At 41.8% G+C, this 17,413-nt stretch overlaps 1 protein-coding gene and 1 long non-coding RNA gene across 11 annotated transcripts in view; both read right to left on the reverse strand.

The window, feature by feature from the left end:
* Positions 1 to 17,413, reverse strand: part of RUNX2 (RUNX family transcription factor 2) — a gene marked incomplete at its 5' end in the record, with an annotated part of 222,332 nt that overhangs the window by 94,160 nt on the left and 110,759 nt on the right. The window lies entirely within an intron of this gene.
* LOC310840871 lies at positions 8,014 to 15,131 on the reverse strand. The gene is made up of 2 exons (XR_014562227.1): positions 12,122 to 15,131; positions 8,014 to 11,940 (listed from the first exon to the last, which is right to left on the reverse strand). It is a non-coding gene; the product is annotated as an uncharacterized lncRNA (long non-coding RNA).

The following is a 17,413-nucleotide window of genomic DNA, read 5'->3' on the forward strand; positions in this document are numbered from 1 at the left end:
CTACACCAAATGATAAATGTACATAAATCTGACATCAGGAATCACATGGCAGAGAAACCAGTAGAAGAAAGCTTCAGTCTCCCAGGACATTCAATAAAGGATCTCAAAGCAGCTGTCTTTCAGAATTTCAGAAATAGACTGGAAAGAGAAGTTGCTGAATTGCAACTTATTGCCAAACTTAAAACCATGGGGAGACCTGGTTTGAATAGAGACATTGGATTCTTATCTCATTATACATGATAAAGCTATTTTTAGCCATCTCACCCCTTGCTTTTTCCTGTAAGACCAATTGCAGTTGTTAACAGTCGTCAACAGGTTTACCACACCTATCAGCCAAACACCCATGCCCACCACCCTTCTGAGTAATACCCCTCCCCACCCTCTCACTGTATATAGGGGTCTGGTGACTTTTGAAGAAGTGTGCATGCACACAAAAGCTCATCCCAATAACAAACTTAGTTGGTCTCTAAGGTGCTACTGGAGGGATTTTTTTTTATTTTGTTAAGACATCTGTATGACATTGTAAACAAAATAGTCTCCCCCCATCCTATCCCTAAATCAGAAAATCCAATGGAAGAGTTGCACTTTCCCTGGTTGTAAATGGTCTGTGGTGCTACTATTCTCATGAGTTATGGGCCTGCACAGATTGCTCTGGCTCAAGGGTGAAGGAACCCTTGGCCCTCCAAATGTTGCCGGACCATAACTCCCATAACCCTTGGCCATTGGCCATATTGCAACATCCTGAGAGCTACAGCTTTTCTCCATCCCTGCTCTAGCCATTTTCTTCTCTATGGTCTGTCTTTCCCTTCTAGTAATTAGCTTTAGCCCTTCCCTTTCCTAAAAGGATTGTCTTATTATCCATTTTTTTCTCCCTCCTTTCCTCCTTTTTAAAGGAAGTTTTTGGAGAACTACACCTAAGGTATTTGCAGTGGCAGTTTGTTGTGATGCCAGTGAGTGATGTTATTACCACTGCACCAGAACCAGGCAATTCATCTTTCGCTCTTGAATTTCATGCAATACATCATATCAGAAGGATTCTGCTCCAAATCAACCACCTAGCTTAATTTTGAAGAGAAAAATAAGTGTGTCATAAATCAACTGCAATCAACAAAGAGTAAGTTAGTGCCTCCCTAACAGGGTTCCAGAAACAAGGCAGAAAAAAGAGCTACTGTTTATTAAACCCATACTAATATAAATGTTTGTTTATGATAAACTGTTGCTCTCCTTGTTAGTTTCCCTGTGGAACCCCTCTTGGTGAGCCAGACTATTCAAGGTTGCTGTTTTTATTTTAAAGTCAACAAAACATAGCCAAACCATTTTTATCACAGAAAACAGAAATCTTGGAGTCCTTCCAGTCTATTGGGTAGACATAATTATGAGAAGAAATATATAATCTACCCAAGAGACATAATTACATAATTAAGCCCTAGGCTCTATGTAAGAAAAGTTCTTACAATTCTCCAAACCAGGCGCTGCATAGTCCTCATAACTTTTACTCACTTACTGAAATAAGGGGGAATATGTTGGTTTTTAAAGAGCCCAGGGCCGAGTTTCTGCTACAGATGGTATCATTCTAGTAGGAGAGGTAAGGACATTTCCCTACATAATTGGGGCAGGGAGGAGAGGGAGGCGAACTGGCAGCAACCAGTCCCAAACTGGGGGGGGGGGACTAAATAAATTGTTGCTTTTTATATTAAAAAAACCCACCCATTTTTGCACCACTTGCCCCTTTCTTCGGGACTACAATTGTCTGGTGAAAGTTTTCAGTGCAGTTCTACTTCCCAAATACCCCCAATTCATCCTGCAAACTTGCTGGACATTATTTGCCAATGAGGAATCAAGGGCTCTGATGGGTGGCAGTTTCGGGACCAGGCGCCCATCGCATCACTTACTGTCAGGGCAGAGGAGGAATGGTGGAGACTGCCTCCCCCGCCTGGCCCTTCCAGAGAAGAGGGAGACAACGGGGCTTTGAGGGAGGTCACAGCTCAGAGGCAGATGAGGGGAACAGCTGGGAAATAATGGGAGAGGGAGAGGAAGCACCCAGGGGTTGGCAGCTGACAGACACAGTGCCTTTAGAAAGCAGGATGGATAAAAATCTATGATTTAAAAAAAAAATCTGATTTTTTTTTTCTATTTAAATTGGATTTTTAAAATAAAATGCTATTGGAGGAAAAATCTTTCTAAAGATAGTTTTCTATTTAAGTTACATTATAGTCCAAAGGCTATTCATCAGGAAATAAGGATTTGTTTTAAGTTTTTCATGTGTGCTAAAACTCAGTCTAAGGTTTTTTTTAAAGAAATGTTTAACCACATCAGTTAACAAACATGGATACATATGCTATAATGTTATTGTTTTGGTTAAATAAATTATTTAAATTATTATTAAGGAAATGATTATTTTTCTCCTTCCAATAAAGTACAGCAGAAAAGTTGCCCAAATATAGAGTTAACTTATTAAATCTCACAATAATTTCATAATTATATGTCAATGTATTTCTAATAGTATAACCAAATCAGTAATTTTTGATATAACTGTAAAAACTACTTTGAAAATTTATTATTCCAAAAATGAAACCTTCATCTGGTTGTAAATATTAAGATTATACCAGCATGAATGAGTCTTTCTGTTTAAAAAAGATTTAAATCAAATCTTACTGGCTAGTGATTTAAATCGTGATTTAAATTGATTTTATTTAAATCAGATCCACTCTGTTAGACAGCATTCCAACCCCCTTTCAGAACCTGGAGGGCCTTGAAAGTAGGAGAGCAAAGAGCCCCCTCGGAGGGATGACTCATGAGGAAGTGGGAGGGGTGGAGAGTCACTTGGGACAACGCCATTATTCTAAGAGGCTATGTTCCAAGCCTCTCTACAAGTATGGTAAGAAGCTTTTCCTTGTCTTTGTATGATCCTGGCAACTGGCCTTGGGAATTCGTTACAGCCACCTGACACTTATTTAGGTGAAAAAGATAAAGGACCCCAGATGGTTAATGGGGTTGTGATGCTCATCTCGCTTTCAGACCAAGGGAGCCGGCGTTTGTCCACAGACGGCTTTCTGGGTCACGTGGCCAGCAGGACTAAACCGCTTCTAGCACAAGACACTATGACGGAAGGCAGAGCACACAGAAATGCCGTTTACCTTCCCACCGCAGCAGTGCCTATTTATCTGCTTGCACTGGTGTGCTTTCGAACTGCTAGATTGGCAAGAGCTGGGACAGCAAGAGGAGCTCATTCCATTGAGCTGATTTGAACCGCCAAACTTCTGACACGCAAGCCCAAGAGGCTCAGTGGTTTAGACCAGTGTTTCCCAACCTTGTGCCTCCAGATGTTTTTGGCCTACAACTCCCATCATCCCTAGCTAGCAAGACCAGTGGTCAGGGATGATGGGAGTTGTAGGCCAAAAACATCTGGAGGCACAAGGTTGGGAAACACTGGTTTAGACCACAGGGCCACCCATGTCCCTTATTTACCTTATTTATTTACCTAGCCACCTAGCTACCTTATTTAGTTATCACTTATTTACCACACATAAAACATGTTTGGTCCAGATGGTATCATATTGAGCTTTACTGTATACAGAATTCCACTGGACTGCTCTCTATCCCTCAATATCACGGTAATGTTGTTCCAAACACCAAGCACTCCGACAACACTACTTTCTTTGGTGACATTCATTAGAGGTAGAAAGTACAAATGGAAGTTGTTATGATTTTTGCTTACGGTAATAGCAGGAGTAATACCACGACCATGCATTGTTCTGTACTTTTATTTTGATGCTGTTAATCCAACATAGGTCCAATGAAGCGGATTCCCAACTTAAGGAATCCAACAAATGAGTTTCACTCATTTGTTTCTGAACTGAAAAGAAGAAAGGAGGAGGGGAGGCAGAAGGGTGGTTTGGGGGGAACTTCCTGGAAATGTTTTGCCATTTGCAAGTTCGTTTCTCCTTCATTGCTTCTTTTCTACCTGTAAGACTTCATTGACGTCTGGTGTTCTCAGTGACATTTTACTTCGCTTTCTTTGTTGCTCAAGTCCAGGCCCAGCCTTCATGAAGCTGCTGCTCCAAACAGGGTCAGCCAGGGCTGAAACATGCTGTGGACTGAGCCCACCCTTCTCCTCTGGCTCAGTTTTCCTTGCAGTGCATGAATGTAAGCCACCTGCCATTTTAAATTGTCCCCAAATCCCCAAATACATAGGGGCATTCTGGAAACTGAAAATAGGAGGCAGCTTCCTACCATAGGGCACAGCCATAGTGCTAAGTTTGCTGAGCGCCCGTGTTGATGTCAGGGAGTACTGTAGATATACTGTAAGAAAGCTCACCAAAATTGTACTTTGTTTTGCCCCCCTCCCCCCATGTAATGCTACCTGTAATTTCAGCTGTTTCTGGAAGACAGAGGTTGGCTGTCTAATGATGTCAGTGGAAGAGGCAAAGTGGGTGGCATCACTGTACACAATAACTTCGTTATCCCTTAGTAGGAAAAAGTGTGTTCACCATCATGTGCAAAAAGAATGCACATGCGCCCATCTCACTGAGCATACCTACAGCAGTGGGTAGTCACAATTTGCATCATATTAGTTTTGTTTAATTGATCTGCAAACTGCATTGGGTCTTTGTTATAGAGAAGAGCAGGTAAGAAATATTTTAAATCCATAATTTACAGGAGAAGGCGGTCAACCTGAACTTCAAAGCCAGAGGGAAGACTTTTGGGAAGTTATTTCTTTCCACTTCAATAGGCCTATTTAATAGAACAACATTATTCTCACAAGAATGCTTGCATTTTCTCTCTTGCGTACACAGTTACTATTTTTATTTACCTTGATCTCTTTCTTTTTCCCTTTAAATGAAAGTACCACTGTGAGTTTGCAAAAAAGCCCAATCAAGACAATTATTTACTATTGTTAAAAAGCTGAAGAAACAACTTATACAACATCATGCAATTCCCAGTCTCTAGCTTAATTCCTTTGATGTATTGTAGTATCTAAGCAACTCCCATCCTTAAGCCCCTTCCTCTTGCCTCTCAATGTTTAGGGAAGTGATGTTATAGAACAATTGCAAAGCCACATAAGGTTTTCATTATGGCTTCATCAATTTATTATCATTATGCAATCGATCTAAAAAATAGCAGTCCTTTAAAAAAAGAAAAACCTGCAGTGAACACACCAATCTCTTTAGCCTAGTCTTGCTACACTGTGTTGCAATACATATCAGAGGATGGGGAGTTGGGAAGGCAAGTGAAGAAAATCTCTTGCTTAAACTGGAATACCTCCAATTCCCAGCAGAATGAGACAGTTCTCTTAACGCTTGCGAAACATGATAACTTTGAAGGAATGAAGAGTGAGCGAGAAATGTAAACACAACCATTATAACAGATTTGAGATACTTATTTTTAATCCAGTCTAAGACCCTTCCAATTGTATAGTGCTTTGGAATCCTTTTATTGTCAAACATCAATAAGGTGCATTTTAATTTCTTTCCAAAATCACTGTGGTTAAACTGGAGGCACTGAAGAAACAACAGTTAAACAGAGTAAGGAATGGGTGGATGTGTGCATCTGCATTGCCTATTTCAGCAGGCAGCTTTCTTGAATGTGTTCCTAACCATGAGATAGATTTTCAGCTGTTTTAAACTCTTAAGCAAGTTATGATTCTAAAACACTCATAATCACTAAAAATATTCAGGCAGTAAAGAAACCTGGAAATGAAGAAGAGAAGAAGAAATGCAATATCCTTCAGTTTTGATGTGCTTGGAAACAATACAGAAAATAAAGTGGTTATCTGAATAATCTGAAGGTTCAGCTCAGGAATCAGGACCTCTGCAGCAGAACAGCAGTTTACCCACATAATGCCAGAGTTTAAAGCTGCTGCACAATTTACTATAGGCTTTACAGAAGGATAATTGCTGTATCCACCCATGAGTAATAAATGGAGTCTACCATGTTAATCTTTGTATTCTTATTGTTTGTAAATTATACCAGATCTTAAGAACCCTTCCCTTTCATTCCAAGGAGGAATTAAGTTACTCACACTCAAACCTGCAAAGCTAAGAGATAGCAACTGCAATCCAGTCGAGAGATGAGTGCGAACTAATGTGAACAGAATTGTGTTATTGTTACATAAAGAGTACCTAGTATTAGACCAACAGCACATGAGATTAGTGGGTCTTCTTCCCCAGAAAGTGCGGCGGGGGGGGGGGGGGTGTTGCAGCCAGAGTTTGGGAAGCAGGCAGAAGGGCAGCCACAGTGTTTAAAAGAAAAGAAAATCAAGCAAAGCTTGTTTTCGGATCAGTTCTATAGGCCAGACAGACTATTATTTGTTCTCAGTTATAAGGCAGAAACTAATTAATTTGAGCTTTAAGAAAGAACCTCTAGCAAGCTAGAAGAATAAAACACCTTTTAGCCATTGCCTATTAGGGTTTTCTACAAAAATCTATAAAACCCTTAAAAAGAAAGAAAAAAAAGAGTCAAGACCAGGCATAGCTTTTAAAAGGTTTACAGATTCCTGGCAGCTCCACAGGGTGAGGTTTGTGACATCTAATCTGCAATGACAGCTTGATGGATGTCTCTCTTTCTTCCTTTTGAAAGGTATAAAGAATTGCTGGTTTCCTCAGTAAAAATTATGCTTAACACACTTCTTGCTTTTACACTTCCCATAGTCTGATTAAAAGGCTAGAATATGATGAAAGCCTTGTGCTCCTGGTAATATATGGGATTAATAGGGCAGCAGGTATGTCACAGATTCCACTCATAAGTTGCTTTGGATAAAATTCGCCCTGGGGGAATCCCACTTATGGCAACAAATGCAGGGCCTTTCTCCTGTGACATCACTAGCCTTCAGATCTTCCATTCTAAAGCAAAACCTCCCCAAGCGAGGCACATTGTTTATTCTGATCTTCCATTTAGGCAACTCCTATTTTCATTCTATCCTGGCCAGGGACTCTGTTGACTTATTAAGGCGCATCTTCAAGATCAGAAGGTATTTCTAAGCCTCTGCTCTGTTCAGACATAAATAACATTGAACCATAGTTTATATTACTCTGGGTATATTTCCTTAATTAAATTACTGTAATGGAAGCATACAGGCAAATCAATTTTCCATTTGGTTAGTGAAGAGCTGCTGCTGCTTCATCCATGATCATAGTCCATCCCATTGCACACCCTATAACTTGCTAAATAAGGTTAATAAACCTTTATTGGGGGTGAATTATGATTGAGTAAACTAGGGTAAACAACATCTGTGAATTGAGAACCCAGTTACAAGGTAGACTCTTACAACCAAAATTATATGACCAAAATTATATCTTATCCAAACATAACATTCAACCTAATATGAGAAAAATAGAACTATATCTAGGTCATTTCCGGATGAGCATAAACTGAGCAATCATCCTGTTTTATTTTCCCAACATTTGTACAGAGCTTATACAATATCACTGTCAAGTGGCTGTTATCCAGCACTTTTCATTGTTGTTGTTTGTCCAGGGTTTTGGCTTTTTTAAGTGGATTTCATAGAAGGATAGAACTGTAGAAGGATAGAACTGTTCACTTATTTGCCCCATGTCTGAAACAGAAATCAATCCACAAAATGAAATCAGTATTCACTGTTGTTGCTGTTAGACTGTAACAATATATAACTGACAGGGCCCCCCCTTCCCATTTGAACTGTGTTTCCTTTGCATTGAAATGAATGGGGTTGATTAACATAATTATACTGAAGTTAATTACATAATTATGCAAAAAAAAAAATCTCCACAGCAGACAGAATCTCCACAGCAGACAGGGAGAGAAATAACATCATTTGTGTCAGAAGCTGAACTGCTGTGGAATAAAAATGGTGCTGCGTGCAACCACTGTTGGTCAGAACAGAAACAGATGGCTCCTTGCATCCCTACTTGAGGGCCCCATTCTTGTTCCTAAATACAGAGGAACACCTTTCACTACAACATACTCAGTTGGTCTTTAAGGTCTTTAAGGTGCTACTGGAACATCTTTCAGTAATTTTTTTTAAATCTTTCATCATTGTTATTTATTACGACAGACCAACACGACCTGAGCCTTTCACTCCAGCTGGGGACAGGCCTAATTCTACTGAACAGAGCCCAGGACTCTGGTCTTCCCTGCTGAACCATATTAATATAGTTCTCTATTCTGACAGCAACTGTCTTGGAAAGGAAGAGGAGTACTGAGAAAGGAGAAGCGCCTCTTCCTAAGAATAGTCAGAGCTGTCATTGCTGGACGACTTTTTATGTGCACAAACCTGGTTCATAAGGAGACAATGGAAAATTCCCTACAGTGAATTCCTATTCACTGAAACTCCTCCTAGAAGCAGCCTTGAAACCTTAGGGTTTCACTTCAGGGCCTCCTGGGATGCTTTCTGTTGTCCTCCGCCTTCCATGCCTTTTTTCTTTCTGGAAGGTATAGCTGTACTCAGTACATTAATTTCCATTGGCATAGTTTGCTTGAGCTCACTGTGGCTCATACACACAGCACAAACTGATGCAGAAACCAGCCCAATCTTAACTGAGACTTTAAAGGGTTTCCTTATTTATTCAATTAATAGAACTCTTCAATTACAGAGTTACTTCACCTACACATGGCAACACATTTGCTTTATGGGTTAACTTCTGCAATTGAGTTTTCATCCATTTAACTATTGCAAAATACAAATGAAGCAATCTATTCCATTGTCGATGTACAAAGGTGAAAGTGACTACTTTCTGCCTAGAGAAAAGAAAAGGAAGTTGATCTGTAACTACTTTTCTTCGGAGAATAATGCCACATGTTTAAACAGCATTTTCTTTCCCGAAGCAAGGGAAGACTTCTCAATCCAACCAAAATAATTATGCAAACAATTTCACTATTTCTTACAGTGGAACCCAATCTGTGTGGTCTTTTCATGCTCGAAGACACCTTTATAGAGACATTTAGGGCATTGTTACATAAAGTTCACTTAATGTGGGGGATATTGGATGAATTTCCTGCAAGATTAGCACTTGTCACATTGTATAAGGCTTGCCTTTAACTGGTGCTGCTAATTCCCCTGAGCTAGCAGAGAGCGAAAGCTAAGAATGCAAAATGGTACAATAGAAAACAGACACATTCGGAATGGACTTCTGAGTTTAGGTTAACAGGAATTTATGAGGAAAAGCTTGGAGTTTAATCTCATGTTCAGGGTACACATATATGGCTATTTGGGGAGTAGTCATGAAACTAGCACTTCATCTCATCACAGCAAGCTTTTCATGACTGAACTCTTCCATGTGTGGTATACACACTGCAGGAAACAGATCCCAGGGAATTGTTGTGTTTTAGCAGCAGGAAAAAGAAGTAATCTACAGCAAAGGGTTCCTTAGATGTAGTCCTACTGCTGGTACACGTGAACATGGTTGGGGGCTGTGTGAATGCCATAGTCGAAGCAGCAGGGTGGTTCTGCCGGTGTGCCTGCGCTACCCTGCCCTCAGCACTGCTTTCCTCTTCTCTCTCTGAATACAAGGGAGTGGTCCTGCTGCCAGCAGGTTATTGTTGCAGCAATGGTTCATGTTTTCAAAAATAAATTAACTTGTTTAAAGACCGAACAAAATAAGAGCCAAGTTTAAAAGAACATGAATTTCTGTCTTTGGCGCTACTTGCATTTCGTGAGGGGGAAATCTGCTTCCCAATCACAGTATTTTCCCAATACGGGAAAAAAAATCCAGAGTTTCCCATTATCTTCTATGACAGCCCTCATTATTTTTCCAGGAGATTTAAAAAATCAAGGAATTTCTGTCCCTGGACAACTGAATTGTAACTCCTGTCATTGTTTATGTTATATTGATTTATTCTTATTTAATTAATTAGATTAATGAATTGCTTCCCATGATACAATCTGAAGCAATTTAGCAATAAAAACCCATATCAAACAATTCCAAATCCAGTATAAAGACTGGAATTAAAAAAAAAAAAAACTTAAAAGGCTTGTTTGAAAAGGAAGATCTTCAATAGTAAACAGTAAATATCATGCCTGTCTGATATGCAATGGGAGGATGCTTCAGATGGCCGGTGGCACATCGCTAAAGGCCTCATTTCAATATTGCGCGGATGGGCTTCCTGATAAGATGGTCCACATCATCAGACCACATCAACTGAAACTGATCTCATGATGTCACAAGCAGACATTGTGCTGGGCATCTCACGGGTAACTGTAACAAATGTGGTGCCAATAGAAATGAGCGACTTTTTTCTCCAAGTGCCTTGCAAATAAGTCACAGTGGGCTTCCAAAGGGCACAGAACTCCATTCCATGGAGCAGATACTGACAATACAATAAAGCTCTACTGGATGGTGGTCCTGAGCTGGAACTAGAGGCAGCTGCAATATGGATAATGAAATAATACCTCTGGTGGGGGAAACGTCATGTGTCTTCTGGGTCGTTGGTACACCTTTGGTCCCTATCCTGCACTCAGCTCTTACCTCTGGCTCTCAGAAGCTGTAAGCATGGGACAGTGGCCACACCCTGGGAAATAACTTCAACTGGCCAGCTAAACCAGCTGAGGGTAGCTGGTGGGTCTCAAACCTTTGGTGAGTTAGGGACTTCCCCTGCATGCAAAGACAGGCTCTGGCAGATTGTGTGGATGAGGTCAATTGTGGATGCAAAGGTCACTAAAGCAGTTTCTGTACCTGCTGTGGAGGGAAGTGAGGGACAGATAGGGCACATCAACTTGGGAAGGTAGCCCATCTAGGAGAAGGAAAACTCTGATCCCAAACCTTATGGGATATCTTTGGGAGAAGAAATGGCTAAGGAGTAAAGCCTAAGACAGTTGGATGGCGCCTTGTGCATCTACTTCCAGCAACTCCTGCAGCAAAATTGGTGCCAAACATCTTGCTCTGCTTCCTTTGGACCACATAAGCAAGGTTGAGACATGGGTCTTGTAGTGTGGGCAGCCCAAGACCTCCAGACACACTGCCTAGGCTTGTACCCCAGGGAGGTCCCTTTGTTGCTGCTAACACAGCAGTTTGAACTGCACTCCAGTGTTTCTCGAGACAGACAGATGGCAACAACAAGAACTATTGAACTACTGATGTTTCCAACACCACACCCAAGGCTGTCTCCGTTAGAGAAGCTGCTGGGCAACAAGATGGAGTGTAGACCAGCAGCAACCACAGCTCACTGTCTCCTTTGCCCAACACCAGGTGCAGACCCTCAGAACCAGCTCCAGGACAAAGAGTTTTCCTGGTAAGGGAGATGGAAGCTCTATGGAGCACAGCAACTCTTCCCTCCCTCCAAACCCATCCCTGCAGCCTGCACTGATGCTGTACCAAGTCAGATCAATTCCTCCCAGCTCACACACCAGGTCTCAGTAATACATGCCAGATCAACACCTTTATTATGCATTAAACAGCAGCACACAACAGACAAACGACCAGGAACCTGGCAATGGGGGGTGGGAGCAAAGAACAGTATTTAAATAGTCTCACATCTTTACCTTCTATGATGTCTTATTACTCCCCATGACTATGTGCTATGGGTGATATCCAGTGCACTTGGTTCTGTTAGCTCAAGGATTTATGCTTGTGCAATGGAACTGTCCTTCCTCTCCTCAAAACAGATTTAGGGGGTGGAGGAGAGTTCCCTTGTGCACATGGAAATCCTTGCATTAAAGGAATGAGTTACTTAGCACCACATTGAACACAACCCACCTCCCCATGGTCATTGACATCAGCCATATAGCTCCCTCCGCAGACTTCCCCCAAACACGTGGTGTACACAATAGAACCATCCAACCCACTGCACAAATTATACACACAATAATAGCCCACTAACGTGTTCTAGCAAGATCTACAAGACATAACTTATTCCCAGCTGACAAAGCAGTTTTATTAAAAACATCTGACTCGCCCAGCCCTACCCCACATGACAATATCTACTTCCACCCAGCAAGGGCCATCATTCCACCAACTCCAGGCCCTCCTTAAGAGAGCAGCTTCCCCCATCACACAATGCACTGCACAGGCTCTCACCCTGCGCAGGAAAGCACATGCATCGCAATGCCCTCCTAACACCAAAGACAACTCCCACAAACCGAGTAACAATGCCCAGGATTATGCCGGAAGCCCCTTGAGGAGTTCCTTGTGAAGCAGCTACTGCTCACTGAAGATCTTAAAATATTCTTTTTATATAGAAAGTAAGGGGAAAGGGAAAAACAAAGCATGTTATACCGTAGGTTTCTGTCATTTGACTTCATGCAGACCACTTACAAAATCATAAGCAAATATATTTCCAATAACTAAATCTAATCTCACAGAAAAATTATATTCAATTGTTTGCTACTGATTTCTCCTTCATTAACTAAATTACTAAAAACAAAAGAAAGTTACTTTCCCCCATCATTTGATGAATGAAAAGAACTATCATTGGATTATCACACAACTTTACTGAATTTAATTTAAGGTGTATTTTTTCAAGCTTGTAAAATAAACCATTTGAAAGAAAGCAACATCTAGGTGCATGTGATCAGAAATACAATACAAGCTAGCAGCAGCAAGCACATCATCATTTGATAGACATGAAGGTGCTATTATTACTTAATTTATATACTGATAACATGCCAAAAAAACTGCTAAGTGGTTTACAGTCATAAAACCCATACATAATTAGTATGCATAATAAAACCATCACAACACTGAAAACACCCATAATTAGAATTGACAATAAAACAAGCAGGTTAAGTAAATCACAATTAAAAGAGTTAAAAGAACAATTAAAACAATCAGATTAAGGAGGGCCAAGTTCAGGGGACTGCTTCCATAAACTGCTCTTCCATCTTGAAGAGCCCTCTCATATTTCACCAGGGAGGGGAGGGCATTCCACAACTCTGGTGTCACCACTGGAAAAAGCCAGCCTCCATGTTACCACAAGATGATAATCGTCAGACGGGGGCAAAACCAACCAGGTTCCATTTGCTGCCCTTAATGGAAAGGAGCACAGCTTTCAGGTAACCTGGTCCAGAGTTGTGTTGGGGTTTATATGTAAGTAGCAGGACCTTAAAATTGGTTTGGTGGGCTGCTAGAGCAGGTCCCTCAGCACTGACACATGGGCCCCACAAGGAGCACCACTTGCCAGCAGCAGCCATGGCTGCTGGACCAGCTGCATGAGTTTGTCATGGTATAACAGCCTGAAAAGCCTTAGTAGCAGGTGCTACTAATCACAGACTCAGAGTAGGAATGCGCATCTCTTACAAGTGGGCATCTGAGTCTAAAGATGCTCAACTGTTCTACTTTGTTTATAAGCCAATCTCTCGGCTATAGAGGTGGGATTTGTTTGCAATGTAAGCACCAAGAATATGTTAATAGAACTGAACTATTAAAAAGGTATGGACAAGTTGTGCCTGCTGTTTTCACAAAACACTATTTCAAACCAGAATCAGTACCTTGTGAAAATTCAAAATATTCTGGAACCCAAGTTACAGATGAATGAACTATTGGCATTTTCTGGCAGAGGAATGAACGTTTAGTTTGGCCACAATGTAACGCAAACAAATTTTGATGTAAATCTATAAAGATGCACTCGTTCCATTAGCGTAAGGATTTATGCTTGTGCAATGGAACTGTCCCTCTTTTCCTCAAAACAGATTTAGGGGGTGGGGTGGGGAGTTCCCTTGTGCACATGGAAATCCTTGCATTGATTCATGGAAGAAGTTACTTAGCACTACCTTGGACACAACCTTTTGTCTCCACTTACCCATGGCCACTGAAACTGACATCAACCATATAGATGTAAATATATATTTATATAATGAAATAAAAATGAAGAACACCTAGATTATTTCTGAGGGGCAAAGCACTAATCTTAACTGGGGCTTGACAAAGCAACCTCCTTTTCCGGGTTGTATACTTCTCATAAATTCGTCTCAGACCCATCACCGTGTTAATGTTATCACTGAGGGACATTAACTGTGTGAGATCCCTCGCAGCACAGGGGACTTCTGCTTGCACATGTGCCCCCAAAATCTGCTCCGGAGGACTGTGGGACTTCTTGAAGCCAATTTCAGAGGTGCCTGGGTTTTTTGTAGCATTTGTTTCATTCATCCTCTTTAGAAGAGTGGAAGGTAGCTGATTTGATATGTAAATGAGTTATCCCCACTTACCTAGGAATACACCTCATTGAACTCAGTGGGATCTGCTTTGCAGTACACATACACAGGCTTGCCTGAATTACTAGTATGTCTGACATTAACTGAAAATAATATGCTCAAATATATTTAGCAAGCTCATGTCTGCGCAAGGATAATGAACTCAAGTCACCCAGCTCTAAGCCCAACACCCTCTATCCACTCAATGGCAAGGCTTCTCTTTCCTGTGTTGGGGCATCTTCCCTCTGGTATTGTCTTTCTTTTAGTTAAGCAGACTCTGAGGAAGAATCTCAGCAGGGAAAATGAAGCAGGAGGTTTGATTAACCCCTTCCACCCCATTCATTTTTTCACTTTAAAATCATCCTCACTCCCCAAAAGCTGCCCTGTAGTCACCCTGCTGAAGCCACCATTATTGAAAGCCACTTCAACAATCAAGGAAAAAATACCAAAACATCAAAAGGAAAGATGTCTGCACCTGCATGTAATATGCAGTGGGTTGTTTAATCATAAAAATAGCATACAATTTAATGTCAATGGCAGTTTCTCCTGTGGACGGAATAGCCACTTTGGAGGAACAATTTTAACTGCAACTGTGGCATAAGGATCACTCAACCTGCCAGAGTTGGCATCCTGTCATTCTGTGTCTACTGGGGACCTGGTAGCATTTTTTCTAAAGATTTGTATATACACATTCTGCAGGGCTTCCCCAGGCCTGCTGATACCTCCCCTCCTGTGTGGAACTGTTGCCATTTTGGCTACAAAAGCACAACCCTCAATGAACTGAGTCAAAATTAGAATGCAAGAGAATATATTGTCTCTCAGCTATACAGTCTAGGCACACATATTGGGGAAATGGATGTTTAAATAGGCATCTATTGGAAGAGAGGGCATTTGAGGGCAAAACAAGGGGAATGCAGCCTATTTCCAACTGCTGTGATAATTTCTGCATAAGAGATGTGAAGGTTGAGCTCTCTGGCAAATCATCCCAAGTGTCTGTGCGTTAAATTACTGCCATGCAGTCTGTTAGGCATGGGATGTTTAGTGTATCGCCTTGCATCAGTCCCACAAAATGTTGCACAACACAAATGCTTCTTGATGTGTCATTTCCTGCTTGGCACCCAGCCCAGTTCCTGACAGGCAAGCATAAAAAAAATTAAAGAAGAGGTTTAAAGCTTGTGTATTCATAAGCACATTCCACAAGCCATCAGGCAGCGCCCCTCCCTGCAGTTTGGAGGAAATCATAAAGGAGACAGGGCAGCATGGAGAGAAGGAACTTCCTCAAAACCGCTACAATGGTACCACAGCAAAGAATTTGAATAATCTCAATCATTATGCAGTTTGGGGCATCCTGCTTGCTATTCATAAGCACTCATAAATGGGGAGTGTCTGCTCATACCCTTGACTGTATATCTCATTTTTTGGGGGGGGGACAATAAATACTCCCAACCCAAAGCAGCTGGAACTAGGAAAGGGCAACCCCCTTTCTCATTTGCTTGGTGGTGGTGGTGGGGAATTGTTGTGTCTGACTGGAACATCTAATAAGGCTTCCTCCCAGTGCCCCAACCCCCCACCCTTGGGGAAGGTGACCAGCATAATGTGCTTCCCCACCACAGACTCAGAATCCCCTCAGCAGAGAGGCAGAACACTGGCAGAATCCCTGTCAGTGATTCTGTGACAGGGAATCCCTGTCCCAGTCCTTGAAGGAAAGGATGCTCTGCCTGGCTGGCCCCTGATGCCTCTAACCTCTCCTTCACCAAGGTAAGTTTTTGGCCCTTGGGGAGGGACAGGAAGAGCTGGGTGCTGTTCAGAAGGGTTCAAACAGAATCAAGGGAGGCACAGGCTACTCACAGCCAGTTGTACTGGGCTTAATTCCTCTCTCAACAGGTGCTTGTGTGAACACCTCTGCTCCAATTCTCACAGCATCCGCAATGAAATGCTGAGACGCTGCTTGAGGGCACTTTGTTTTGAGCTGTCAGCAGAACGGTTACTTGGATGTGAGTTTGGGGTGAACTGAACTGCTTTCCCTACAGTGACAGTGTGGAGGTGGAAGAATGAGACTGCACGTGTGCCAGCCCTGCCCACAGGATTTCACATCCAGCTGGCCCCCTTGCCACCCTGCTCAACAGCTTCAAGAAAAATGCAGCGAGCAAAACTAATCCCTGTATATGGCGTTTATTGACCTGACTAAGGCCTTCAACACTGTAAATTGCCCTGCCCTGTGGACTGTCCTCCTGAAAATCGGCTGCCCAGATGAATTTGTGAACACCCTTTGGCTCCTCCATTATAATATGACGGCAACCATCGCGGATAACAATGGCTCTCAAAGTGAACCATTCATAGTGGGATCAGGCGTTAAACAGGGTTGTGTTATCACCCCAGCTCTATTCATTATCTTTATTGCCATGATCCTATTCCCAGCTGAAGAATGGAAAGTGAAATACTGGTGGACAACAAAAGAGGCTTAAAGATGCACTCAAGGCAAATCTTTTAAAAATGTGGTATAAGCACTGATAACTGGGAAACAACTGGAGAAGAGCCTTTACCAAAGGTTTTGTGGACTTTGAAGAAGCACAAACTCAGGACGAAAAGGAGAAACATGCTAAGAGGAAGGCATGCTTGGCAAACCCTCACCGTGATCAACTCCCACCCAGAAACCTATGTCCCCACTGTGGAAGGATGTGTGGATCCAGAACTGTTAAGGCTGTGTTCATGGAAGACAATCTCACTCGGCTAAAAGTGATGCCAGAGCCATGTGCCCACTTATGAATGGTTTGCTGATTAGAATACTGGGTAGCACCTTTTCCACATTTCCCAGGATGTTGCTGTCCACTCCAGAATGATAATAAAACAACCTCCTCCCCAGAAAGCAGGCACAGGAGATCTTTGGGATGATTCCAGTGATAGAAAAAAGGTGGGGAAGATACTCCTGTAAAGGCTCAAATGGGGGCTGTTGGTTCATCAGAGCTCTATGAATGTAAGTGATGGTACATTTTTGCTGCATTAACACATTACATTTTAAGTGTTCACATAACATGTGTGTGTGTGATGGTTCAAATGGCCCTAATCCCACATTGGTAAATATACAGATAAAAGGTGTGAAATGGCAATTTATAAAGATCGATTTTTTAAAATCAAGTAGTCAAAACTTCAAGCAAGGTGAACTGGAGGTCTTCCCTTATAAAAGCTTAGCTAATCTATCCATGAGCATCGAGGACAAGGACTGAAGCTCCCGTTTACCAATGAAAATCATGCAGCATTTGTTCTGTCAGCTCTCCTTGCCAAGAGAAGGTCAAAGTGCCTTTCCTATAAGGA

The sequence above is a fragment of the Podarcis gaigeae genome, assembly GCF_964106915.1.
Source record: "Podarcis gaigeae genome assembly, chromosome: 3".
Taxonomy (NCBI): domain Eukaryota; kingdom Metazoa; phylum Chordata; class Lepidosauria; order Squamata; family Lacertidae; genus Podarcis; species Podarcis gaigeae.